Source organism: Chiloscyllium plagiosum, unplaced genomic scaffold, assembly GCF_037043375.1.
Source record: "Chiloscyllium plagiosum isolate Xiang-an unplaced genomic scaffold, Cpla_swu_hap1 HiC_scaffold_31, whole genome shotgun sequence".
NCBI classification, from domain to species: domain Eukaryota; kingdom Metazoa; phylum Chordata; class Chondrichthyes; order Orectolobiformes; family Hemiscylliidae; genus Chiloscyllium; species Chiloscyllium plagiosum.
Genome location: NW_028270169.1, coordinates 75,950,527 through 75,978,169, shown reverse-complemented (window position 1 = coordinate 75,978,169; position 27,643 = coordinate 75,950,527). Strand labels below are relative to the sequence as shown.

Here is a 27,643-nt window from a genome sequence, read left to right as displayed (position 1 = left end):
TTTCTCACCCGCTCTCCCTCTCTCCCTCTCTCTCGCCCTCTCTCCCTCGCGCCCTCTCTCACCCTCTCTCGCCCTCTCTCCACCTCTCTCCCACTCTCCCTCTCTATCCCTCGCTCGACCTTTCTCTCCCTCTCTCTCCCTCTCTTCCTTTCTTGTCCTTTCTCCCTCTTTCGCCCTCTCTCTCCCCGAGCCATCTCTCACTCTCTCGCCCTCTCTCCCTCTTTCGTCCTCTCGCCCTCTCTAACTCTCTCTGCATCTTTCGCCCTCTCTCCTTCTTTCGCCCTCTCACCCTCTCCTTCCCTCTCGCCCTCTCTCTCTCTCTCGCCCTCTCTACCTCTCTTTCACCCTCCCTTCCTCTCTCTCCCTCACTCCCTCTCTCGCATTTTCTCGCCCTCTCTACCTCTCTCTCTCCCTGTCTCCCTCTCTCACTCTCCCTGCCTCTTTCACCCTCTCTCCCTCTTTCGCCCTCTCTCCCTCTCCTTCCCTCTCTCTCTCTCTCTCTCTCTCGCCCTCTCTCCCTCTTTCGTCCTCTCGCCCTCTCTCACTCTCTCTGCCTGTTTCGCCCTCTCTCCTTCTTTCGCCCTCTCACCCTCTCCTTCCCTCTCTCCCTCTCTCGCCCTCTCTCCCTCTCTCGCCCTCTCTCCCGCTCTCACCTTCTCTCTCTCTTTCGCCCTCTCTCCCTCTCTCGCCCTCTCTCCCTGTCTCGCCCTCTCTCAGCATCTCTCTCCCTCTCTCCATCTCTCCCTCTCTCGCTCTCTCTCGCCTCTCTCGCCTACACTCCCTCTCTCGCCCTCTCTCCCTCTTTCGCCCTCTCACCCTCTCTTTCCATCTCTCTCGCTGTCTCACCCTCTCACCCTCTCTGGCCCTCTCTCCTTCTCTCACCCTCTCTCGCCCTCTCACCCTCTTTCGCCCTCTCTCCCTCTCCTTTCCTCTCTACCTCTCTCGCCCTCTCTCCGTTTCTCACCCTCACTCCCGCTCTCGCCCTTTCTCCCTCTTTCGCCCTCTCTCTCTCTCGCCCTCTCTCCCTCTCACCCTCTCTCCATCTCTCTCCCACTCGTCCTCTCTATCTCTCTCTCGACCTTTCTCACCCGCTCTCCCTCTCTCCCTCTCTCTCGCCCTCTCTCCCTCGCGCCCTCTCTCACCCTCTCTCGCCCTCTCTCCACCTCTCTCCCACTCTCCCTCTCTATCCCTCGCTCGACCTTTCTCTCCCTCTCTCTCCCTCTCTTCCTTTCTTGTCCTTTCTCCCTCTTTCGCCCTCTCTCTCCCCGAGCCATCTCTCACTCTCTCGCCCTCTCTCCCTCTTTCGTACTCTCTCCCTCTCTCGCCCTCTCTCCTTCATTCCATCTCTCCCTCTCTTGCTCTCTCTCGCCCTCTCTGCCTCTCTCGACCACACTCCCTCTCTCGCCCTCTCACCCTCTTTCGCCCTCGCCCTCTCTCACTCTCTCTGCCTCTTTCGCCTTCTCTCCCTCTCTTTCCCTCTCTCCCTCTCTCACCCTCTCTTGCCCTCTCGCCCTCTCTCATTCTCTCACCCTCTTTCTCCCTCTCTCCATCTCTCTCCCACTCTCCCTCTCTGTCTCTCTCTCGACCTTTCTCGCCCGCTCTCCCTCTCTCCCTCTCTCGCGCTTTTTTGCTCTCCCTCCCTCTCTCCTCCTTCTCCCTCTCTCGCACTCTCTCGCCCTCTCTCACTTTCTCGCCCTTTCTCGACCTCTCTCGCCGTTTCTCCCTCTCTCGCACTCTTTCCCTCTCTCTCATCCTCTCTCCCTCTTTCGTCCTCTCGCCCTTTTTCACCTTCTCTCCCTCTCTCGCCATCTCTCTCTCTCTCTCTCTTCATCTCTCATCCTCTTTGTGGCTCTCCCCCCTCGCCCTCTCACCCTCTCTCGCCCTCTGTCTTTCTCTCGCCCTCTCTCCCTTTCTCGCCCTTTCTCGACCTCTCTCACCATTTCACCCTCTCTCGCACTCTCTCCCTCTCTCTCACCCTCTTTCTCTCTTTTGCCCTCTTTCCCACTAAAACCCTCTCTCCATCTCTGGCCTACCCCCATTCTCTCGCTCTCACTCTCTCCCTCTCTCGCTCAACCCCTTTCTCTTGCCGTCTCTCCCTCTCTCCCCATCTCTCCCTCTCTCCCTCTCTCACCCTCTCTCACACTCTCGCCCTCTCTCCCTCTCTCGCCCACGCCCTCTCTCCGCCTCTCACCCTCTCTGCCTCTCTTGCCTTCTCTCCTTGCCTGACCCTCTCTTTCTCTTTCTCTTTCTCTTTCTCGCCCTCTTGCCCTCTCTTGACCTCCCTCCCTCTCTCGCACTCTCTCACCCTCTCGCCCTCTCTCCCTCTCTCGCCCACGCCCTCTCTCCGCCTCTCGCCCTCCCTTGCCTCTCTCGCCTTCTCTCCTTGCCTGACGCTCTCTTTCTCTTTCTCGCCCTCTTGCCCTCTCTTAACCTCCCTCCTTCTCTCGCACTCTCTCCCTCTCTCGCCCTCTCTCCCTCTTTCGCCCTCTCTCCCCCTCTCTCTCTCGCCCTCTCTCCGCCTCTCGCCCTCTCTGACTCTCTCGCCCTCTCTCCTTGTCTGACCCTCTCTTTCTCTTTCTCGCCCTCTTGCCCTCTCTCGCCCTCTCTCCCTCTCTCGCACTCTCTCCCTCTCTTGCGCTCTCTCCCTCTTCCGCCCTCTCACCATCTCTCACCCACTTTCTCTCCCTCTCTCCCTCTCTCTCCCTCTCACCCTCTCTTTCCCTCTCTCCCTGTCTCGCCCTATCGCCCTCTCTGGCCCTCTCTCCCTCTCTTGCCCTCTCTCTTCCTCTTTTGCACTCTCTCCCTCTCTCGCCCTCTCTCTTTCTCTCACCCTCTCTCCCTCTCTCACCTTCTCTCGCCCACTCTCTCTCTCGCCCTCTCTCCCTCTCTTTCGCCCTCTCTCCCTCTCTGTCCCTCACTCTCTCTCTCGCACTTCCACGCCCTCTCGACCTCTCTCGCACTTCCACGCCCTCTCTACCTCTCTCGCCCTCTCTCCCACTCTCGCCCTATTGCCCTCTCTCTCCCTCTCTCCCTCTCTCACCCTCTGTCACTCTCTTTTGCCCTCTCTCTCACTTTCGCCCTCTATCCCTCTCTTCCTCTCTCGCCCTCACTCTTTCTCTTTTGCACTCTCTCCCTCTCTTTTTCTCTCACCCTCTCCCTCTCTCGCCCTCTCTCCCTCTCTTTCGCCCTCTCTCTCTCTCTGTCCCTTAATCTCTCTCTCGCACTTCTACGCCCTCTCTCCCACTCTCGCCCTCTTGCCCTCTCTCTCCCTCTCTCCTTCCCTCACCCTCTGTCTCTGTCTTTTGCCCTCTCTCTCATTTTCGCCCTCTCTCCCTCTCTCTCTCCTCTCTTCCTCTCTTGCCCTTTCTCCCTCTTTCGCCCTCTCTCCCCTTTTGTACTCTCTCCCTCTCTCCCTTTCTCCATCTTTCCCTCTCTCCCTCTTGCCCACACTCGCTCTCTCTCACCCTCTCTCCCTCTTTTGCCGTTTCGCCCTCTCTCACTCTCTCTCTGCCTCTTTCGGCCGCTCTGCCTCTTTCGGCCTCTCTCCTCTCTCGCCCTCTCTCCCTCTCACCCTCTCTCGCCCTCTCTCGCCCTCTCTCCATCTCTCTCCCATTCTCCCTCTCTATCCCTCTGTCGACCTTGCTCGCCCGCCCGCTCTCCCTCTCTCATCCTCTCTCCCTCTCTTGCCCTCTCTCCCTCTTTTGACCTCTCTCCCTCACGTCCTCTCCCCCTCTCTCGCCCTCTCACCCTCTCTCGCCCTCTCTCCCTCTCTCGCCCTCTCACCCTCTCTCACCCTCTGTCTTTCTCTCGCCCTCTCTCCCACTTTCGCCCTCTCTCCCTCCCTCACCCGCTTTCCCACTTTTGCCCTCTCTCCCTCTTTCGCCCTCTCTCCCTCTCTTGCTCAGTCTCCCTCTCTCGATCTCTATCCATCTTTCTCCCTCTTGCCCTCTCTCCATCTCTCTCCATCACTTCCTCTCACCCCCTCTCTCGAACATTCTCGCCCTCTTTCCTTCTCTCGCCATCTCCCCCTCATTCACCCTCTCTCCCACTTTTGCCCTGTCTCGCTCTCGCCCTCTCTCCCTCCCTCGCTCTCTCTGCCTCTCTAGCCCCCCTCCCTCTCTCGCCCTCTCTCCCTCTCTCACCCTCTCGACCTCTCTCGCCCTCTCTCTCTCTCTCCCCTCTCTCGAACTCTTTCACCCTCTCTCGCCCTCTCACCCTCTGTCACCCTCTGTTTTTCTCTTGCCCTCTCTCCCACTTTCGCCCTCTCTCCCCTCTCTCGAACTCTTTCACCCTCTCTCGCCCTCTCACCCTCTGTCACCCTCTGTTTTTCTCTTGCCCTCTCTCCCCCTCTCGCCCTCTCTCCCTCTTTCGCCCACTCTCCCTCTCTCGCTCTCTATCCTTCTTTCTCCCCCTCGCCCTCTCGCCCTCTCTCCATCTCTCTCCCTCTCTTCCTCTCTCTGCCTCACTCGAACTTTCTCGCCCTCTCTCCCTCTCTCACCGTCTCTCCATCTCTCGCCCTCTCTCCCTCTTTGCCCTCTCTTGCTGTATCCCTCTCTCCCTCTGTCCCTCTCTGCCTCTCTAGCCCCCTCCCTCTCTCGCCCTCTCTCCCTCTTTTGTCCTCTCTCCCTCTCTCGCCACTTCTCCCTCTGTCGCACTTTCTCCCTCACTCTCGCCCTCTCTCGCCCTCTCTCCTTCTCTTCATCTTTTGCCCTCGCTCCCTCTCTCCCTCTCTCGCCCTCTCTCCATATATTGCCCTCTCTCTACCGCTTTCCCCCTCTCTCCCTCTCTCGCCTTCTCACTCCCTCTCGCGCTCTGTCTTACACTCGCCCTCTTTCGCCCTCTCACCCTCTCTCGCCCTCTCTCCTACTCTCGCACTTTCTCACCCACACTTCCTCCCTCGCCCTTTCTCGCCCTCGCTCACTATCTCACCCTCTCTCGCACTCTCTCCCTCTCTCTCGCCCTCTCGCCATCTCTCGCCCTCTCTCCCTCTCTCACCCTCTCTCCCTCTTTCTCACCTTCTCTCCCGCTCTCGTACTCTCTTCCTCTCTCTCCCTCTCTCCCTCTCCACCTCTCCCTCTCTCGCGCTCTCGTCCTCTCTCCCTCTCTCGCCCACTCTCCCTCTCTGGCCCTCTCTCGAACTCTTTCGCCCTCTCTCGAACTCTTTCGCCCTCTCTCCCTCTCTCGCCCTCACACCCTCTCTTGCCTTCTGTCTTTCTCTCGCCCTCTCTCCCATTTTCGCCCTCTCTCCCTCTTTCCCACTTTTGCCCTCTCTCCCTCTTTCGCCCTCTCTCACTCTCTCGCCCACTCTCCATCTCGAGCTCTCTATCCATCTCTGTCAATCTCGCCCTCTTTCCATCTCTCTCCATCTCTCTCCCTCTCTCGACCTTTCTCGCCCTCTCTCCCTCTCTCGCTGTCTCTCCCTCTCTCGCCCTCTCTCCCTCTCTCCCTCTCTATTGCTCTCTCCCTCTCTTGCCCTCTCTCCCTCTCTCCATCTCTCCCTCTCTCGCTGTCTTGCCCTCTCTCCCTCTCTCGCCATTTCTCCCTCTCACGCCCTCTCTCCCTCTTTCGTCCTCTTTCCCTCTCTTGCCCTCTCCCCCTCTCTCGCCCTCTCACCCTCTCTCACTCTCTTTGCCTCTTTCGCCCTCTCTCCCTCTTTCGCCCTCTCTCCCTCTCCTTCCCTCTCTCCCTCTCTCGCCCTTATTCCCTCTCTCACCCTATCTCCCGCTCTCGCCCTCTCTCCCTCTTTCACCCTCTCTCCCTCTCTCGCCCTTTCTTCCTCTCTCGCGCGCTCTCTCTCTCTTTTGCCCTCTCTCCATCTCACCCTCGCTCCCACTCTTGCCCTTTCTTCCTCTCTCGCGCGCTCTCTCCCTCTTTCGCCCACTCTCCCTCTCTCGACCTCTCTCCCTCTCTTGCCCACTCTCCCTCGCTCGCCCGCTCTCCATATCTCTACCTCTCGCCCTCTCCTGCCCTCTTTTGACCTCTCTCCCTCTCGTCCTCTTGCCCTCTCTTGCCCTCTCTCCCTCTCTCACCCTATCTCTACCTCTTTCTCCCTCTCTCCCTCTCTCGTCGCTTCTCCCTCTCTCACACTCTCTCCCTCTCTCTCGCCCTCTCGCCCTCTCTTGTCCTCTCTCCCTCTCACTCCCTCTCTCCCTTTCTCTCCCTTTCTCCATCTCTAGCTCTCTCGCCCTCTCTCCCTCCCTCACCCAATCTCTGCCTCTTTCGCCCTCTTGCCCTCTCAGGCTCTGTCGCCCTCTCTCACCCTCTCTCCCTCTCTCGCCCTCTCTCACCCTCTCTCCCTCTCTCGCCCTCTCTCACCCTCTCTCCCTCTCTCTCCCGCTCTCACCCTCTCTCTCTCACCCTCTCTCACTCTCTCGCCCTCTCTCCCGAATTCGTCCTTTCTCTCTCTCTCTCTCGCCATCTCTCACTCTCTCGCTACCTCACCCTCTCTCACCCTCTCTCCTCTTTCATCCTCTCCCCCTCTCTCACCCTCTCTCCCTCTCTCACACTATCTCCCTCTCTCGCCCTTTCTCTCTCTACCTCTCTCGCCCTCTCGCCCTCTCTCACCCTCTCTCACCCCTTTCGCTCTCACTCCCCCTCTCGCCCTCTCTCCCTCTCTCTCTCTCGCCCTCTCTCACTCTCTTGCCCTCTCTCCGTCTCTCGCCCTCTCTCTCTCTCTTGCCCTCTCTACCTCTCTCGCCCTCTCTCACCCTCTCTCCCTCTTTCGCCCTGTTGCCCTCCCAGGCTTCCTCGCCCTCTCTTGCCCTCTATCCCCTCTCTCGCCCTCTAGCCCCCTTTGTCTCCCTCTCCCTCGCTCTCGCCCTCTCTCCCTCTCTCTCGCTCTCTTCTGTCCCCTCTCTCCCTCTCTCTCCCTCTCTCCCTCTCTCGCCCTCTCTCCCTCTCTCTCCCTCTTTCACCCTCTCTCCCTCTCTCGCCATTGGTCTCTCGCCCTCCCTCCATCTTTCGCCAGCTCGGCCTCTCTCCCTCACTCTCCCTCTCTCCCTGTCTCTCCCTCTCTCGCTATCTCACCCTCTCTCACCCTCTCTCCTCTTTCATCCTCTCCCCCTCTCTCACCCTGTCTCCCTCTCTCGGCTGCCCCCCTCTCTCGCTCTCACTCTCTCCCTCTTTCGTCCACCCCCTCTCTCTCCCTTTCTCCATCTGTCACCCTCTCTCGCCATCTCTCCCTTTCTCGGTCCCTCTCCCTCTTTTGCCCTCTCTCCCTCCCTCGCCCTCACACTCCCTCTCCCTTCCTTACTCCCTCTCTCTCTCGCCATCTCGCCATCTCTCTCTCGCCATCTCTCCCTCTCTCGCCCTCACTCGCCCACTCCCCCTCCCTCCCCCTCTCGTCCTCTCGCCATCACGCCCTCTCTCGCCCTCGCTCCTCACGCCTTCTCTCCCCCTCTCGCCTCTCTCCCTCTACCCCTTTCTCACCCTCTCTCCCTCTCTCGCCCTTTCCCTCTCTCCATCTCTCGCCCTCTCGCCCTCTCTCACCCACTCTTCCCCTCTTTCGCTCTCACTCCCCCTCTCGCCCTCTCTCCCTCTCTCTCTCTCTTGCCCTCTCTCCCTCTCTCGACCTCTCTCACTCTTTCGCCCTGTTGCCCTCTCAGGCTCTCTTGCCCTCTCTCACCCTCTCTCGCCCTCTAGCCCCCTTTGTCTCCCTCTCTCTCTCCCTCTCTTGCCCTCTCTCCTTCTCTCGCACTCTCTCTCTCTCTTGCCCTCTCTCCCTCTCTCGACCTCTCTCACCCTCTCTCCCTCTTTCGCCCTGTTGCCCTCTCAGGCTCTCTCGCCCTCTCTCACCCTCTATCCCCTCTCTCGCACTCTAGCCCCCTTTGTCTCCCTCTCTCTCTCTCTCGCCCTCTCTCCCTCTCTCTCCCTCTTTCGACCTCTGTCTCTCGCCCTCACTCCCTCTTTCGCCCGCTCGGCGTCTCTCCCTCACTCTCCCTCTCTCCCTCTCTCTCCCTCTCTTCCTCTGTCGCCCTCTCTCCCTTTCTCGCCCTCTCACCCTCTCTCTCCCTCTCGCCCTCTCTCCCTCTCTCGCCCTCTCTCCCTTTCTCGCCCTCTCTCCCTCTCTCTCCATCTCTCCCTCTCTCTCCCTCTCTCCCTCTCTCGCCCTCTCTCCCTCTCTCTCCCTCTCTCCCTCTCTCGCCCTCTCTCCCTTTCTCGCCATCTCTCCCTCTCTCTCCCTCTCTCCCTCTCTCCCTCTCTATTGCTCTCTCCCTCTCTTGCCCTCTCTCCCTCTCTCCATCTCTCCCTCCCTCGCTCTCGTGCCCTCTCTCCCTCTCTCGTCGTTTCTCCCTCTCTCGCCCTCTCTCCCTCTTTCGTCCTCTCTCCATATCTTGCCATCTCTCCCTCTCTCGCCCTCTCTCACTCTCTTTGCCTCTTTCGCCCTCTCTCCCTCTTTCGCCCTCTCTCCCTCTCCTTCCCTCTCTCCCTCTCTCGCCGTTTCTCCCTCTATCGCTCTATCTCCCTCTTTCGTCCTCTCTCCATCTGTTGCCCTCTCTCCCTCTCTCGCCCTCTCGCCCTCTCTCTCTCTCTTTACCTCTTTCGCCCTCTCTCCCTCTTTCGCCCTCTCTCCCTCTCCTTCCCTCTCTCCCTCTCTTACCCTTATTCCCTCTCACCCTCTCTCCCGCTCTCGCCCTCTCTCACTCTTTCACCCTCTCTCCCTCTCTCACCCTCTCTTCCTCTCTCGCCCTCACTGTCCCTCTCCCTTCCTTACTCCCTCTCTATCTCGCCCTCTCGCCATCTCTCGCTCGCCATCTCTCCCTCTCTCGCCCTCACTCGCCCACTCCCACTCCCTCCCCCTCTCGTCCTCTCGCCATCACGCCCTCTCTCCCTCTCTCACCCTCGCTCCTCACGCCTTCTCTCCCTCTCTCGCCCTCTCTCCCTCTCTCCCTCTCTCACCCTCTCTCCCTCTCTCGCCCTATCCCTCTCTCCCTCTCTCGCCCTCTCTCACCCACTCTCCCCCTCTTTCGCTCTCACCCCCCATCGCCCTCTCTCCCACTCTCTCTCTCTCTCGCCCTCTCTCGCCCTCACTCCTTCTCTCGCCCTCTCTCTCTCTTTCGCCCTCTCTCCCTCTCTCACCCTCTCTCCCTCTTTCGCCCTGTTGCCCTCTCAGGCTCTCTCGCCCTCTCTCACCCTCTATCCCCTCTCTCGCCGTCTAGCTCCCTTTGTCTCCCTCTCTCTCTCTCTCGCCCTCTCTCCCTCTCTCTCCCTCTTTCGACCTCTGTCTCTCGCCCTCACTCCCTCTTTCGCCCGCTCGGCGTCTCTCCCTCACTCTCCCTCTCTCCCTCTCTCTCCCTCTCTTCCTCTGTCGCCCTCTCTCCCTTTCTCGCCCTCTCACCCTCTCTCTCCCTCTCGCCCTCTCTCCCTCTCTCGCCCTCTCTCCCTTTCTCGCCCTCTCTCCCTCTCTCTCCATCTCTCCCTCTCTCTCCCTCTCTCCCTCTCTCGCCCTCTCTCCCTCTCTCTCCCTCTCTCCCTCTCTCGCCCTCTCTCCCTTTCTCGCCATCTCTCCCTCTCTCTCCCTCTCTCCCTCTCTCCCTCTCTATTGCTCTCTCCCTCTCTTGCCCTCTCTCCCTCTCTCCATCTCTCCCTCCCTCGCTCTCGTGCCCTCTCTCCCTCTCTCGTCGTTTCTCCCTCTCTCCCCCTCTCTCCCTCTTTCGTCCTCTCTCCATATCTTGCCATCTCTCCCTCTCTCGCCCTCTCTCACTCTCTTTGCCTCTTTCGCCCTCTCTCCCTCTTTCGCCCTCTCTCCCTCTCCTTCCCTCTCTCCCTCTCTCCCTCTCTCGCCGTTTCTCCCTCTATCGCCCTCTCTCCCTCTTTCGTCCTCTCTCCATCTGTTGCCCTCTCTCCCTCTCTCGCCCTCTCGCCCTCTCTCTCTCTCTTTACCTCTTTCGCCCTCTCTCCCTCTTTCGCCCTCTCTCCCTCTCCTTCCCTCTCTCCCTCTCTTACCCTTATTCCCTCTCACCCTCTCTCCCGCTCTCGCCCTCTCTCACTCTTTCACCCTCTCTCCCTCTCTCACCCTCTCTTCCTCTCTCGCCCTCACTGTCCCTCTCCCTTCCTTACTCCCTCTCTATCTCGCCCTCTCGCCATCTCTCGCTCGCCATCTCTCCCTCTCTCGCCCTCACTCGCCCACTCCCACTCCCTCCCCCTCTCGTCCTCTCGCCATCACGCCCTCTCTCCCTCTCTCACCCTCGCTCCTCACGCCTTCTCTCCCTCTCTCGCCCTCTCTCCCTCTCTCCCTCTCTCACCCTCTCTCCCTCTCTCGCCCTATCCCTCTCTCCCTCTCTCGCCCTCTCTCACCCACTCTCCCCCTCTTTCGCTCTCACCCCCCTATCGCCCTCTCTCCCACTCTCTCTCTCTCTCGCCCTCTCCTCCTCTCTCGCCCTCACTCCTTCTCTCGCCCTCTCTCTCTCTTTCGCCCTCTCTCCCTCTCTCACCCTCTCTCCCTCTTTCGCCCTGTTGCCCTCTCAGGCTCTCTCGCCCTCTCTCACCCTCTATCCCCTCTCTCGCCGTCTAGCTCCCTTTGTCTCCCTCTCTCTCTCTCTCGCCCTCTCTCCCTCTCTCTCCCTCTCTTCTGTCCCCCTCTCTCCCTCTCTCTCCCTCTCTCCCTCTCTCGCCCTCTCTCCCTTTCTCGCCATCTCTCCTCTCTCTCCCTCTCTCCCTCTCTCCCTCTCTGTTGCTCTCTCCCTCTCTTGTCCTCTCTCCCTCTCTCCATCGCTCCCTCTCTCGCTCTCTTGCCCTCTCTCACTCTCTCGCCGTTTCTCCCTCTCTCGCCCTCTCTCGCTCTTTCGTACTCTCTCCATCTCTTGCCCTCTTTCCCTCTCTCGCCCTCTCTCACTCTCTTTGCCTCTTTCGCCCTCTCTCCCTCTTTCGCGCTCTCTCCCTCTCCTTTCCTCTCTCCCTCTCTCCCTCTCTCGCCCTTATTCCCTCTCTCACCCTCTCTCCCGCTCTCTCCCTCTCTCCCTCTCTATTGCTCTCTCCCTCTCACGCCCTCACTCCCTCTTTCGTCCTCTCTCCATCTCTTGCCCTCTCTCCCTCTCTCGCCCTCTCGTCCTCTCACTCTCTTTACCTCTTTCGCCCTCTCTCCCTCTTTCGCCCTCTCTCCCTCTCCCCTCACTCTCTCCCTCTCTCGCCCTTATTCCCTCTCTCACCCTCTCTCCCGCTCTCGCCCTCTCTCACTCTTTCCCCCTCTCACCCTCTCTCGCCCTTTCCCTCTCTCCCTCTCTCGCCCTCTCTCACCCACTCTTCCCTCTTTCGCTCTCACTCCCCCTCTCGCCCTCTCTCCCTCTCTCTCTCTCTTTCGCCCTCTCTCCCTCTCTCGCCCTCTCTCCTTCTCTCGCCCTCTCTCTCTCTCTTGCCCTCTCTCCCTCTCTCGACCTCTCTCACTCTTTCGCCCTGTTGCCCTCTCAGGCTCTCTCGCCCTCTCTCACCCTCTCTCGCCCTCTAGCCCCCTTTGTCTCCCTCTCTCTCTCCCTCTCTCGCCCTCACTCCTTCTCTCACCCTCTCTCTCTCTCTTGCCCTCTCTCCCTCTCTCGACCTCTCTCACCCTCTCTCCCTCTTTCGCCCTGTTGCCCTCTCAGGCTCTCTCGCCCTCTCTCACCCTCTATCTCCTCTCTCGCCCTCTAGCCCCCTTTGTCTCTCTCTCTCTCCCTCTCTCCCTCTCTCCCTCTCTCTCCCTCTCTTCTGTCCCCCCTCTCCCTCTCTCTCCCTCTCTCCCTCTCTCGCCCTCTCTCCCTCTCTCTCCATCTGTTCCTCTGTCGCCCTCTCTCCCTTTCTCGCCCCCTCTCCATCTCTCTCCCTCCCTCCCTCTCTCTCCCTCTCTCCCTCTCTATTGCTCTCTCCCTCTCTTGCCCTCTCTCCCTCTCTCCTTCGCTCCCTCTCTCGCTCTCTTGCCCTCTCTCCCTCTCTCGCCGTTTCTCCCTCTCTCACCCTCTCTCGCTCTTTCGTACTCTCTCCATCTCTTGCCCTCTTTCCCTCACTCGCCCTCTCTCACTCTCTTTGCCTCTTTCGCCCTCTCTCCCTCTTTCGAGCTCTCTCCCTCTCCTTCCCTCTCTCCCTCTCTCCCTCTCTCGCCCTTAATCCCTCTCTCACCCTCTCTCCCGCTCTCTCCCTCTCTCCCTCTCTATTGCTCTCTCCCTCTCTCGCCCTCACTCCCTCTTTCGTCCTCTCTCCATCTCTTGCCCTCTCTCCCTCTCTCGCCCTCTCGCCCTCTCTCACTCTCTTTACCTCTTTCGCCCTCTCTCCCTCTTTCGCCCTCTCTCCCTCTCCTTCCCTCTCTCCCTCTCTCGCCCTTATTCCCTCTCTCACCCTCTCTCCCGCTCTCGCCCTCTCTCACTCTTTCCCCCTCTCACCCTCTCTCGCCCTTTCCCTCTCTCCCTCTCTCGCCCTCTGGCCCTCTCTCACCCACTCTTCCCCTCTTTCGCTCTCACTCCCCCTCTCGCACTCTCTCCCTCTCTCTCTCTCTTTCGCCCTCTCTCCTTCTCTCGCCCTCTCTCCCTCTCTCTCCCTCTTTCGCCCTCTGTCTCTCGCCCTCACTCCCTCTTTCGCCCGCTCGGCCTCTCTCCCTCACTCTCCCTCTCTCCCTCTCTCTCCCTCTCTTCCTCTGTCGCCCTCTCTCCCTTTCTCGCCCTCTCACCCTCTCTCTCCGTCTCGCCCTCTCTCCCTCTCTCGCCCTCTCTCCCTTTCTCGCCCTCTCTCCCTCTCTCTCCATCTCTCCCTCTCTCTCCCTCTCTCCCTCTCTCGCCCTCTCTCCCTCTCTCTCCCTCTCTCCCTCTCTCGCCCTCTCTCCCTTTCTCGCCATCTCTCCCTCTCTCTCCCTCTCTCCCTCTCTCCCTCTCTATTGCTCTCTCCCTCTCTTGCCCTCCCTCCCTCTCTCCATCTCTCCCTCTCTCGCTCTCTTGCCCTCTCTCCCTCTCTCGTCGTTTCTCCCTCTCTCGCCCTCTCTCCCTCTTTCGTCCTCTCTCCATATCTTGCCATCTCTCCCTCTCTCGCCCTCTCTCACTCTCTTTGCCTCTTTCGCCCGCTCTCCCTCTTTCGCCCTCTCTCCCTCTCCTTCCCTCTCTCCCTCTCTGCCTCTCTCGCCGTTTCTCCCTCTCTCGCCATCTCTCCCTCTTTCGTCCTCTCTCCATATCTTACCATCTCTCCCTGTCTCGCCCTCTCTCACTCTCCTTGCCTCTTTTGCCCTCTCTCCCTCTTTCGCCCTCTCTCCCTCTCCTTCCCTCTCCCTCTCTCCCTCTCTCGCCGTTTCTCCCTCTCTCGCCCTCTCTCCCTCTTTCGTCCTCTCTCCATCTGTTGCCCTCTCTCCCTCTCTCGCCCTCTCGCCCTCTCTCTCTCTTTACCTCTTTCGCCCTCTCTCCCTCTTTCGCCCTCTCTCCCTCTCCTTCCCTCTCTCCCTCTCTTGCCCTTATTCCCTCTCACGCTCTCTCCCGCTCTCGCCCTCTCTCACTCTTTCACCCTCTCTCCCTCTCTCACCCTTTCTTCCTCTCTCTCGCTCTCTCTCTCTTTTGCCCTCTCTCCATCGCCCTCTCTCCCTCTCTCGCCCTCACTCTCCCTCTCCCTTCCTTACTCCCTCTCTCTCTCGCCCTCTCGCCATCTCTCGCTCGCCATCTCTCCCTCACTCGCCCACTCCCCCTCCCTCCCCCTCTCGTCCTCTCGCCATCACGCCCTCTCTCCCTCTCTCACCCTCGCTCCTCACGCCTTCTCTCCCTCTCTCGCCCTCTCTCCCCCTCTCTCCCTCTCTCCCTCTCTCACCCGCTCTCCCTCTCTCTCCCTCTTTCACCCTCCCTCCCTCTTTCGCCCTCTGTCTATCCCGCTCTCCCTCTCTCGCCCTTTCCCTCTCTCCCTCTCTCGCCCTCTCTCACCCACTCTCCCCCTCTTTCGATCTCATCCCCCTCTCGCCCTCTCTCCCTCTCTCTCTCTCTCTCTCACCCTCTCTCCCTCTTTCGCCCTGTTGCCCTCTCAGGCTCTCTCACCCACTCTCCCCCTCTTTCGATCTCATCCCCCTCTCGCCCTCTCTCCCTCTCTCTCTCTCTCTCTCTCTCACCCTCTCTCCCTCTTTCGCCCTGTTGCCCTCTCAGGCTCTATCCCCTCTCTCGCCCTCTAGCTCCCTTTGTCTCCCTCTCTCTCTCGCACTCTCTCCCTCTCTCTCCCTCTCTTCTGTCCCCCTCTCTCCCTCTCTCTCCCTCTCTCCCTCTCTCGCCCTCTCTCCCTCTCTCTCCCTCTTTCACCCTCCCTCCCTCTTTCGCCCTCTGTCTATCGCCCTCACTCCCTCTTTCGCCCGCTCGGCCTCTCTCCCTCACTCTCCCTCTCTCCCTCTCTCTCCCTCTCTCCCTTTCTCGCCCTCTCTCCCTCTCTTGCCCTCTTTCACCCTCTCTCCCTCTTTCGCCCTCTGTCTCTCGCCCTCACTCCCTCTTTCGCCCCTCTTGGCCTCTCTCCCTCACTCTCCCTCTTTCCCTCTCTCTCCCTCTCTTCCTCTGTCGCCCTCTCTCCCTTTCTCGCCCTCTCTCCCTCTCTCTCCCTCTCTCCCTCTCGCCCTCTCTCCCTCTCTCTCCATCTCTCCCTCTCTCTCCCTCTCTACCTCTCTCGCCCTCTCTCCCTCTCTCCCTCTCTCGCCCTCTCTCCCTTTCTCGCCACCTCTCCCTCTCTCTCCCTCTCTCCCTCTCTATTGCTCTCTCCCTCTCTTGCCCTCTCTCCCTCTCTCCATCGCTCCCTCTCTCGCTCTCTTGCCCTCTCTCCCTCTCTCGCCGTTTCTCCCTCTCTCGCCCTCTCACCCTCTTTCGTCCTCTCTCCATCTCTTGCCCTCTCTCCCTCTCTCGCCCTCTCTCACTCTCTTTGCCTCTTTCGCCCTCTCTCCCTCTTTCGACCTCTCTCCCTCTCCTTCCCTATCTCCCTCTCTCCCTCTCTCGCCCTTATTCCCTCTCTCACCCTCTCTCCCGCTCTCTCCCTCTCTCACTCTTTCACTCTCTCTCTCTCTCTCGCCCTCTCTTACTCTCTCGCGCACTCTCTCTCTTTTGCCCTCTCTCCATCTCGTCCTCGCTCCCACTCTCGCCCTCTCTCCTTCTCTCGCCCTCTCTCACCCTCTCTCCCTCTTTTGCCATATTGCCCTCTCAGGTTCTCTCGCCCTCTCTTGCACTCTATCCCCTCTCTCGCCCTCTAGCCCCCTTTGTCTCGCTCTCACTCTCTCTCGCCCTCTCTCCCTCTCTCCCTCTCTCCCTCTCTCTCCCTCTTTTCTGCCCCCCCTCCCTCTCTCTCTCCCTCTCTCCCTCATTCGCCCTCTTCCACCCTCTCTCCCTCTCTCGCCCTCTGTCTCTCACCCTCACTCCCTCTTTCGCCCGCTCGGCCTCTCTCCCTCACTCTCCCTCTCTCCCTCTCTCTCACTCTCTTCCTCCGTCGCCCTCTCTCCCTCTCTTGCCCTCTCTCCCTCTCTCCATCGCTCCCTCTCTCGCTCTCTTGCCCTCTCTCCCTCTCTCGCCGTTTCTCCCTCTCTCGCCCTCTCTCCCTCTCTCGCCCTCTCTCACTCTCTTTGCCTCTTTTGCCCTCTCTCCCTCTTTCGCGCTCTCCTCCTCTCCTTCCCTCTCTCCCTCTCTCCCTCTCTCGCCCTTATTCCCTCTCTCACCCACTCTCCCGCTCTCTCCCTCTCTCCCTCTCTATTGCTCTCTCCCTCTCTTGCCCTCTCGCCCTCTCTCCATCTCTCCCTCTCTCGCTCTCTTGCCCTCTCTCCCTCTCGCCGTTTCTCCCTCTCCCGCCCTCTTTCGTCCTCTCTCCATCTCTTGCCCTCTCTCCCTCTCTCGCCCTCTCGCCCTCTCTCACTCTCTTTACCTCTTTCGCCCTCTCTCCCTCTTTCGCCCTCTCTCCCTCTCCTTCCCTCTCTCCCTCTCTCGCCCTTATTCCCTCTCTCACCCTCTCTCCCGCTCTCGCCCTCTCTCACTCTTTCCCCCTCTCTCCCTCTCTCGCCCTTTCCCTGTCTCCCTCTCTCGCCCTCTGGCCCTCTCTCACCCACTCTCCTCCTCTTTCGCTCTCACCCCCCCTCGCCCTCTCTCCCTCTCTCTCTCTCTCTCGCCCTCTCTCCCTCTCTCGCCCGCTCTCCTTCTCTTGCCCTCTCTTTCTCTCTCGCCCTGTTGCCCTCTCAGGCTCTCCCGCCCTCTCTCACCCTCTAGCCCCCTTTGTCTCCCTCTCTCTCTCTCTCGCCCTCTCTCCCTCTCTCTCCCTCTCTTCTGTCCACCTCTCTCCCTCTCTCTCCCTCTCTCCCTCTCTCGCCCTCTCTCCCTCTCTCTCCCTCTTTCACCCTGTCTCCCTCTTTTGCCCTCTGTCTCTCGCGCTCAATCCCTCTTTCGCCCGTTCGGCCTCTCTCCCTCACTCTCCCTCTCTCCCTCTCTCTCTCTCTCTTCCTCTGTCGCCCTCTCTCCCTTTCTCGCCCTCTCTCCCTCTCTCCCTCTCTCCCTCTCGCCCTCTCACCCTCTCTCGCCCTCTCTCCCTTTCTTGCCCTCTCTCCCTCTCTCTCCATCTCTCCCTCTCTCTCCCTCTCTCCCTCTCTCGCCCTCTCTCCCTCTCTCTCCCTCTCTCCCTCTCTCGCCATCTCTCCCTCTCTCCATCGCTCCCTCTCTCGCTCTCTTGCCCTCTCTCCCTCTCTCGCAGTTTCTCCCTCTCTCGCCCTCTCTCCCTCTTTCGTCCTCTCTCCATCTCTTGCCCTCTCTCCCTCTCTCGCGCTCTCTCACTCTCTTTGCCTCTTTCGCCCTCTCTCCCTCTTTCGCCCTCTCTCCCTCTCCTTCCCTCTCTCCCTCTCTCGCCGTTTCTCCCTCTCTCGCCCTTATTCCCTCTCTCATCCTCTCTCCCGCTCTCTCCCTCTCTCACTCTTTCACACTCTCTCCCTCTCTCACCCTCTCTTCCTCTCTCGCGCACTCTCTCTCTTTTGCCCTCTCTCCATCTCGCCCTCGCTCCCACTCTCGCCCTCTCTCACCCTCTCTCCCTCTTTTGCCATATTGCCCTCTCAGGCTCTCACGCCCTCTCTTGCACTCTATCCCCTCTCTCGCCCTCTAGCCCCCTTTGTCTCCCTCTCTCTCTCTCTCTCTCTCTCTCGCCCTCTCTCCCTCTCTCCCTCTCTCTCCCTCTCTTCTGTCCCCCTCTCTCCCTCTCTCTCTCTCTATTGCTCTCCCTCTCTTGCCCTCTCCCCCTCTCTATCCCTCTTCCACACTCTCTCCCTCTCTCGCCCTCTGTCTCTCTCCCTCTCTCCCTCTCTCGCCCTCTCTCCCTCTCTCTCCCTCTTTCACCCTGTCTCCCTCTTTTGCCCTCTGTCTCTCGCCCTCACTCCCTCTTTCGCCCGCTCGGCCTCTCTCCCTCACTCTCCCTCTCTCCCTCTCTCCCCCCTCTTCCTCTGTCGCCCTCTCTCCCGTTCTCGCCCTCTCTCCCTCTCTCTCCCTCTCTCCCTCTCTCGCCCTCTCTCCCTTTCTCGCCCTCTCTCCCTCTCTCTCCATCTCTCCCTCTCTCTCCCTCTCTCCCTCTCTCGCCCTCTCTCCCTCTCTCTCCCGCTCTCCCTCTCTCGCCCTCTCTCCCTTTCTCGCCATCTCTCCCTCTCTCTCCCTCTTTCCCTCTCTCCCTCTCTATTGCTCTCCCTCTCTTGCCCTCTCTCCCTCTCTCCATCTCTCCCTCTCTCGCTCTCTTGCCCTCTCTCCCTCTCGCCGTTTCTCCCTCTCTCGCCCTCTCTCCCTCTTTCGTCCTCTCTCCATCTGTTGCCCTCTCTCCCTCTCTCGCCCTCTCGCCCTCTCTCACTCTCTTTACCTCTTTCGCCCTCTCTCCCTCTTTCGCTCTCTCTCCCTCTCCTTCCCTCTCTCCCACTCTCGCCCTTATTCCCTCTCTCACGCTCTCTCCCGCTCTCGCCCTCTCTCACTCTTTCCCCCTCTCTCCTTCTCTCGCCTTCTCTTCCTCTCTCGCGCGCTCTCTCTCTTTTGCCCTCTCTCCATCTCGCCCTCGCTCCCACTCTCGCCCTCTGTCCCTCTCTCGCCCACTCTCCCTCTCGTCCTCTTGCCCTCTCTCGCCCTCTTTCCCTCTCTCACCCTCTCTCTCTCACCCTCTCTCACTCTCTCGCCCTCTCTTCCTAATTCGTCCTCTCTCTCTCTCGCCTTCTCTCCCTCTCTCGCTATCTCACCCTCTCTCGCCCTCTCTCCTCTTTCATCCTCTCCCCCTCTCGCCTGCCGCCCTCTCTCGTTCTCACTCTCTCCCTCTTTCGTCCACCCCCTCTCTCTCCCTTTCTCCGTCTGTCACCCTCTCTCACCATCTCTCCCTTTCTCGGCCCCTCTCCCTCTTTTGCCCTCTCTCCATTGCCCTCTCTCCCTCTCTCGCCCTCACTCTCCCTCTCCCTTCCTTACTCCCGCTCTCTCTCGCCCTGTCTCTCTCGCCTTCTCTCCCTCTCTCGCCCTCTCTCCCTCTCCCTCTCCCTCTCTCGCCCTTTCCCTCTCTCCCTCTCTCGCCCTCTCTCGCACTCTCTCGTCTTCTCTCTCCCTCTCTCACTCACTCGCCCTCTCTCTCTCGCCCTCTCGCCCTCTCTCACCCACTCTCCCTCTCTTTCGCCCTCTCTCCCTCTCTCGCCCTCTCTCCCCCTCTCTCGCCCTCTCTCCTTCTCCCGCCCTCTCTCTCTCTCGCCCTCTCTCCCTCTCTCGCCCTCTCTCACCCTCTCTCCCTCTCTCGCCCTCTCTCACCCTCTATCCCCTCTCTCGCCCTCTAGCCCCCTTTCTCTCCCTCTCTCTCTCTCTTTCTCTCGCCCTCTCTCCCTCTCTTTCCCTCTCTTCTGACCCCCTCTCTCCCTCTCTCTCCCTCTCTCCCTCTCTCGCCGTCTCTCCCTCTCGCTCCCTCTTTCACCCTCTCTCCTCTCGCCCTCTGTTTCTCACCCTCACTCCCTCTTTCGCCCGCTCGGCCTCTCTCCCTCTCTCCTTCTCTCTCCCTCTCTCCCTCTCTCTCCCTCTCTCTCCCTCTCTCCCTTTCTCGCCCTCTCTCCCTCTCTCTCCCTCTCTCCCTCTCCCGCTCTCTCCCTCCCTCTTCCTCTCTCGCCCTCGCTCTTTCTCTCACCCTCTATATCCCTCTTTCGCTCTCTCGGCCTCTTGCCCTCTCACACCCTCTCCCTCTCTCGCCCTCTCTGCCTCTCTCGCCCTCTCTCCCTCTCTCGCCCTCTCACCCTCTCTCCCTGTCTTGCCCTCCCCCTTCTCTCGCTCGCACTCTCTTCCTCTCTCGCCCGCCCACCCCTCCTCTCGCTCTCTCTCCTCACCTTCCTCCGTTTCTCTTTGACTGAATCTCTCTCCCCCCTCCATCCCTCCCTCTCTGTCTGATGCACTCTGTCTCCCTGGTTCTTCCCTTCCCCCTGAGGTGGTGAGAGAGGAAGTTTTTGCAATGAGAGAGAGGGAGAGAAATGAGGAGAAAGACTAGGGGAGAGGAAATGGGAGGCCAGGTGAGAGTGGGGGCACAGAGGGATTTAAACCCAGCTCCTGAGCTCAGGGCGCGGTGCCCTCTCCTTCCCTGAAGACCAGGACTTGGGGCTGAGTCTGTCTCTCTCCAGCTCAGCTTCTCCAACACAAAAACACACAACAACATCGGTCACTCTGCTGCTCGGCACGCTTTAATCAACATTTTTATTGTTTCCAAATGGAAGTGATGGATACAGTCAGTGGGATGGTGCCTTTTCTCACTGGCCCCTGAGTTGTGAGAAACATTGAAATGTGTCCCTGTAACCCCCCTGTGGGATAAGGATGGACAAACCAGCGCTACCCTCAGTCTGTTACCATAGCGACAGGCTGCTCCATCGCTGAATCACTGAACTGAAATGAGAAAATCCCGGATGGATTGATTAATGAGGGAATTTGAGTGATGGATGGATCTGGGTGAAGGGATATTTCAGCACATTCTTCAGCTGCTGCCTGAACTTAGTCTGGGTCACGGCATAAATCACGGTGTTTGTGCAGCAACTGAGGAGCTGCAGCATGAAGCCCAATTCCTGCACAAACCAATCCAGATACACTGACTCATAACCAAAATCATACATCCGGGCCCATATAGAATACAGCATTAACATTGACCATAACAGGATGAAATTGGCCGAGATCACAAACAGTAAAATGATGGATATTTTTCGGTTTCTCATTTCTATGTCAGACTGAGCGTCCCCATTGGTGTGAGCGCGGAGTCTCCTGCGGGCTCTGCTGGTCACTACAATGTGTCTGACGGTGAGAACATTGAGCAGCAGAATCAGGAGAAATGGGACACACGGGGTTAGAATGTGGTGGAGGAACTCGATTGTGACCCAGACACTGGAGAATGCAACAACGTCTGTTACATCACAAAACCAGGGGGCGTTCACCAGACAATACCGAGCTGTGAGCATAAAATACCAGGAAATGTCCTTTAAACAGCTCAGCACAGTCACTGCTCCCAGAACCACAGCCGCCGTCTTCTCACTGCAATATTTACTTTTCAGCTTCTGGCAACAAATAGCCACAAACCGATCAAAGGTGAAAGTGACGGTGAACCAGACAGAGCAGTCAGTGGCTGCATAAAGCAGGACGGCGTGGATATTACACACGGGGATGGAGACCCTCAGGAAATAAAACTGTTCCCAATAAACAATGGGAATGTGTCTCAGGATCAGGTCGAGGATAATGACCAGGAGATCCGCCGCTGCCATGGCCCCCAGGTAACGTCTGACACATGGAGACAATCCACAATCTTTATAAAGCAGGACGTAGATGGTCACTACGTTAACTGTGAGGAAGGAAAACAAACCCATTATCCATCAGCCTGGAGGCAAAGGGACCCGTTTGATCGGGGACCCAGTGAGATTTTCAAATGTGTCCCTGTATTCAGGGATTTATTAAAATAACTGGAGCTGGAATAACAAATGGGAAGATCTGAATTACTGACAAAAAAGTGACATAAACCACAAGAAACCCTCCCTCCCCAAACACACACAGACACATCCATAAGGACAGATGGTTTCAAGAACATTCTCACACACTTGTCACTCGAGACTAGACACAGGTCACTCCTTTCCAGTTCCTAATACGGAGGGTGAGGACGTTGCTGTCCTGAAGGATCCTCTCCCAGTTTCCTGAAGACAAACGGAGTTTGGCAGTCTCTGTATTTTGGTCTAAATTGTGGTCGATCCTGTGTCGGGGAGAAATGTAAACGCAGGGGAAACGTATTCACCCCTTTAACTGCCTGAGGGGCCTTCGGAACAGTGTCTCCTTCTCCCTGGAACGGGATCTCTTCCCTCGGGATCTTATCGTTTGTTCAATTCACTGACGTCCGGCCGTTCACAAACAATGTCAGGGACAGAACGTTCCAGGGAATGTCAGTTATAGAATGTCGGGTACAGAACGTTCCGGGGAATGTCAGTTATAGAATGTCAGGGACAGAACGTTCCGGGGAATGTCAGTTATAGAATGTCGGGGACAGAACGTTCCGGGGAATGTCAGTTATAGAATGTCAGGGACAGAACGTTCCGGGGAATGTCAGTTATAGAATGTCGGGGACAGAACGTTCCGGGGAATGTCAGTTATAGAATGTCAGGGACAGAACGTTCCGGGGAATGTCAGTTATAGAATGTCGGGGACAGAACGTTCCGGGGAATGTCAGTTATAGAATGTCGGGGACAGAACGTTCCGGGGAATGTTAGTTATAGAATGTCGGGTACAGAACGTTCCGGGGAATGTCAGTTATAGAATGTCGGGGACAGAACGTTCCGGGGAATGTCAGTTAGAGAATGTCGGGTACAGAACATTCCGGGGAATGTCAGTTATAGAATATCAGGGACAGAACGTTCCGGGGAATGTCAGTTATAGAATGTTGGGTACAGAACGTTCCGGGGAATGTCAGTTACAGAATGTTGGGTACAGAACGTTCCGGGGAACTCTTTGACCTGTCCATCACCTTTCCCCCCTACCCACCAGACCAACATGATGTACTGTACCTGGGCACACTGTCACATTAATGGGGTGAGAGACGGAGGGTCTAATCACAGGAATGGGAACTAAAGGCATTGCCAGATCAGCTGAAATGGTTAGATATACCACATTCTCAATCTACCCCACAGAACCAGCCCAGACCCCATAAAGCCAGAGGAGATATCTGTTCACCGTGGAAAATAGTGCAGACCAGGCCAGTGTACTGCTCAGTACAACCCAGCAATCTGTCCAGATTCATCCATTGCACTGGTCAATACAACGCAGCAATCTGTCCAGAGTGGAACACTGCGCAGATCAGATCAGGGCATTGGTCTATAATCCCAGACCACTTATCTGTCCAGCGCATTGAGAAGTGCAGACCACAGCAGTGCATAGATCTATAATCCCAGACCACTTATCTGTCCAGCGCGGTGAGAAGTGCAGACCACAGCAGTGCATTGATCTATAAACTCACATTAGATATCTGTCCAGCGCGGTGAGAAGTGCAGACCACAGCAGTGCATTGATCTATAACCCCGGAGTAGATATCTGTCCAGCAGCGGGAGAAGTGCAGACCACAGCAGGGCATTATCTATAAACCTCAACCAGATAGTCTGACCAGCACAGTGACCTGTGCAGTGGTCACCCGTGAATTAATCTGTAAAAGAGGAGCAGTTACCCTCCCAACATGTAGGACTGTGTACCCCACCCCAGTGCATTGCTCAGTAACACTGTGATAGATCACTGCCCAGCGTGGGGAAACTTGCAGCCCGGGCTGGAAGTGACAGGATGTGCAGCTCCCATCCTTTTACAACTCCATCTCTCCGTTGTGCCCTGACAAGGGGGTGCTGTGAGTGTGAACATCACTGCCACAGAGATACAGAGATGGAGGGGGAATCAGTTTAAACAATAACAAATGGGAGGGGTATGGGAAATAGACAGAGAGGGGGAGAATGAGAGAAAGTGTTATGGAAGGAAGTGTTCCCAGGTTTCAGAATGCAGAAATGAAAACATTTTAACAGCATCCTGTAACATAAGTGTTTCCAGGAATTTTAGGTGAACATGACATTGGTGGGAGTTCGGATGATGCAGAGTTTTGGATGAGTATTTGTTCTGCCGCTTTGTATCTGGGTGTAGGGTCAGCAGAGTCTTTGGCTCATTGAGCTAAATTTAACAATAATTTGTCTCAGTGCCATTTCCATTGACTGTGACAGAGGGATCATCTGCACTGGGCCGAACTAGTTTCCTGGTGCTATCTTATCGAACTCACCTCATTAACCACCCACCCCATGGTGTCCCTCTCATTCAATACCAGCCCGATTCTCCCACCCAATATGGCTGGAGGTACTCACCATCACCCGGTTGTCCCTGGATATTCCATGATCCATGACGCTGGCGCCATCTTTAAAAGGCCACTGAGCACACGGTTGAGCTTTCTCCGTTTGGAGCTGCCCTGCACAGTTTACCCCGAGCCTGGCAGATAAGGGGTAATTACACCACGGTTTGTCAACAGGAGCACGGAGGTCCTGGTGAATGGGCTAGTACAGAGGGGGCGCATTCTCTTCCCAGAGTGGGCCACACGACCAGACCCACCGAGCATGGTCTGAGCTCACACCCAGCTCAGTGCAGTATCTGTGGTCTGAAGAAATGTTCAGCAAAACAGGACAAGTATCAATAACCTTCCCCGCTCTGTCAGGATAAGGGTCACCGTATTGTCTCTGCTCCCTCACACTCACTGTATATCTGATACAGCACCAACCCCCGAACAAGGCTCATGGTCCACCACTCTCACTGCCGCATGCAGCACCTTCTCTCTCTCTCTCTGTCTCTGTCTCTCTCTGTCTCTGTGTGTCTCTTTCTGTCTGTCTCTCTCCCTCCACTTTACCCACCGCCCCCCCCCCCCCATTAATAACACTGCATGGATACAACACTGTGGACTGACTCCCTCCGGACACCTCACCATGACCATGTCCCCACCTACACATCGTCACCACCACCCCCCAGGAAGGGAGCATGGAGACTCCCTCCTACACCTCCCCCTGTAAATAGCTCAGATACTGAAACTAATCTGTGACAGTTACTGCTCTCCCCAAGTGTCCTGACATCTTCAACAATCTGTGCTCATATACACCCAGGACTCTCTGCTCCTGCAGCCCCATTATAATGGCACAGCCTGTTTTAAACTGTCTTTCATTGTCGTTCCTACCGAAGTGTATCACCTCACACTGCTCTGCACTGATCCCCATCTGCCATAAACCTGAACACGACACAAACGTGTCACTGTCCTGTTAGAGTTCCACACTGTCCTCCATAGACTTCAGAGTTCTTCCAGGTTCGGTGCCATCTACAAACATTGAGATTGTTACAGTGTCACAGTCCCCATGAAACAACTGAAATCCTGCCCCACATACACGAGTGTGAGCAAGCGAAATACTGATATATTCCTGTGGACAAAGTCGAATAATGACATGCTGTCAATGGAGCAACAAAAGTCCTGACACACACCAGACGGAACAAATGAAATATTGACAAACCACAGAGCAAGAGAAATCCGGATAGGTTCCACTTATCAATATTCACCAGGGTATAATATGATGAAGTTGAAAGCGTGTACTGTACCTTTAAGCGAGTGTGAATTCTGTTCTGAACTGAAAGCTTGCAAGCACCTGTGATACGAGAGGATGGCAGACCCAGACACAGTATATTATTATAGAGCTGGAGTCGGTTAATAAGCAGTTAAGAGAAGGGGGGGTCCCAGAGTTGTGAATAGTTAATGTAAAATATTCAATTTCAGAGTTAAAAAATAAATTGATGTTTTTATTTAAACAGTGGGATTTGGTAGATCTGACACTCAAATTTTAACAGTTTACGAGGCGAATTGAGCATTTATTTATGTTTAGTTTAAGTTACCAGATGAGCTTCACGTAGTGCCCTAACCATCCTCGTGTGTGTATCTGTGTGTGTCTGTGTGGGGCAGGTCTGGTAGTCTCTGTGGTGCTTAAAGTGATGCAATGCCACCCCCTGCTGGCCTCCACACGCCACTGCACAGACACTGGCAGAGGGTGAAAACCAACAGGGATTAATTCAGAGAGGGGGAGGAAGAGGGCAGCTGCTCACAGCCCCATCCAAACTGATGTCTTATCCATATACTGATCTAAATGTCCTTTAAACGTTGTAACTGTCCCTGCTTTCACCACTTCCTCTGGAAGTTCATTCCACACACAAACCAGATTCTATCTCAAATAATTACCGCTCATGACTTATGTAAATCTTTGTCCTCGCACCTTAAAATATCCCTCAGTTTTGAATACCAACCTTGAGGGAAAAGACATCAGCCCTTCAGCTTATCTGTACCCCTCATGATTTTATAAACCTCTGTAAAGTTACCCCTTAATCTCATACTGTCCAGTGAAAAAAGTCCCAGCCTACCAGCCTCTACTTATAGCTCACTCCCTCCATTCCCAGAAACATCCAGGTTAATCTGTTCTCAACCCTCTCCATCTTAATTATATCAAGGTCAATAATATCAAAGTGAATAGTCAAGGTGTTTTCGAAGGGTACGGGGAGACCAAAACTAGAGGACATAGGTTTAAGGTGAGAGGGGAAACATTTAAAAGTGACCTAAGGGGCAGCGTTTTCACCCAGAGGGTGGTGTGCCTATGGAATGAGCGGGCAGGATGATCAGGCTGGACACAGTATTCCAGAAGAGGTCTCACCAATGTCCTGTACAACCACAACATGACGTCCCAATTCCGATACTCAGAGGTCTGACCAATGAAGACAAGTGTGTTAAACACCTTCTTAACCACACTATCTGTATGAGATGCAAATTTTAAAGAATTATACCTGACGGCCTAGGTCTCTGTCCTACAACACTGCCAAAGGCCCTGCTTTTAATTGTATAGATCCTGCTCTTGTTTGATTTACCAAATCCAATACCACGCATTAATCCAAACTAAATTCCATCTGCCAACCCTCAGTCCAGTGTGTGATATTATTGCCACCTCACCCACCCCCTTCAGTTTTAAAATGCCCATCCCTGTCTCCAGGAGGCCTGCACACTCCAGCCTTGATTTTCACAAAGACCCCGAGCTTGGGTTGCCTTGTGTGGATAGGGGGAGGTGGGACAGATTGAAGACACAGTCAGTCAGGAGGAGAGGCTGGACAGTAATAACCGGCCTGGTATCATTTCATTGTTTTAGGAAGAAGGCAGTCGCACGTTAGATTGGTTAAGAGTGATCGGTGTTTTGGGACCAGAAATTAAGCTCTTCCTTCGTCTCTGGTGTTCAGAAATAAATATCTTTTTGAGACCCTTCATTGGGCAGAGTGTGTCTGCAAGATTTCTTTCCCTAATATTGGAGACTACAGATAATAGCGATTAAAGATGGTCATAGTTAACTTCGATGGCACAGCACATGCACTCAATATCCGACAGTTGAGACAAATATCTTGCATTTGTTTAATAATACAAATTGTTTTATGTAATTCAGTAATGGTAACCTGACTGTAATAAATTCCCACCGAGCAGAAAGTGGGCTCTAAAATATGACTCAAAATCTGGGTATGGTAGTGTGCTGGGTAGTGTCCCTGCCTCTGAGCCATATCTCTGGATTTGATTCCAATTCCTGAACTTGAGTGGTAGTGCTCCAAGCTCTGGACTAGAAGGACTGGATTCAAGTCCTGCCTGTTGCAGAGGTATGTCCCAGCATGTCAGAACAGGCTGATGAACAAACACACAGGAGAATAATGTTACAGCTTTATGGGTATTGCCGAGTGATGCTAGTGTCCCTACCTCCGAGCACAAAGGTCCAGGTGCAAATCCCACAGAAGTGCCTCATGATACATCTGAACAAACTGATTAAAATGGATTTAGAATTGTGACTTGATTGAGAAGGAAGAGGTGTCCGTATTGCATTTCAGAATTTAGGCCCAGGATGACTGACAGTACAGCCATTCGTGTTGATTGGAGTCACATTTCGCAGCAGTAAAGGTTTATAAAATCAGAACGGTCCTGGATAGGGTGAGTAGTCAGGATTTTTCCCCAGGGTAGGGGCGTTCAATACGAGAGGGCATTGTTTGAAAGTGAGAGGGGAAAGGTTTTGATGAGGCCTAAAGGGCACCTTTTCACACAGAGGGTTTTGTGCATATGGAATGAGCTGAAAGAGGAAGTGGTGGAGGCTGGTACAAATATAGCATGTAAAAGGAGCTTTTCCAGCAATTTCTGTATTTGTTTTAAAAATGTGTTCATTTTAACACAGGTATTCTGAATAAATTAAACATTTTATTTTTTAATGACGCAGGGACATGTAAACATATTTCAAATTGACCGAGACCATTTTCTGCTAAGGGTATGGCTCTGTGTATGTATGACAGCAGCAATGGTGCACGTACATGGAACAGGGAATGTGATGGGGACATAGTTTGGACATGGTACAGTTTGGGAGAGAATGACATTCCTGTGTGATTCAGCTCAGAGAGGGAGAAAATACAATCTGCCTGAGAAGGAAAGGCCTACTGCACTTTCTCTCCTTCATTATTCCTCATTTCAACAATGTGTGCGAGCCAAAAACAAAACTCTAAAGTCATCAATACCATTCTTATTTTTATGGAATCCCTGCAGTGTTGAAACAGGCCCTTCAGCCCAACAAGTACATACAAACCATTTCCCTATATTTATCCCTGCCCAATGCATTTAACCTAGAAATCCCTGAACGCTACAGACAATT

General features: G+C 56.1%; 1 pseudogene; it reads right to left on the bottom strand.

Moving 5' to 3' along the window:
- Positions 1 to 19,825: 19,825 nt before the first annotated feature.
- LOC148142015 (putative G protein-coupled receptor 139) overlaps positions 19,826 to 27,643 on the bottom strand; it is a 62,604-nt pseudogene continuing 54,786 nt past the window's right edge.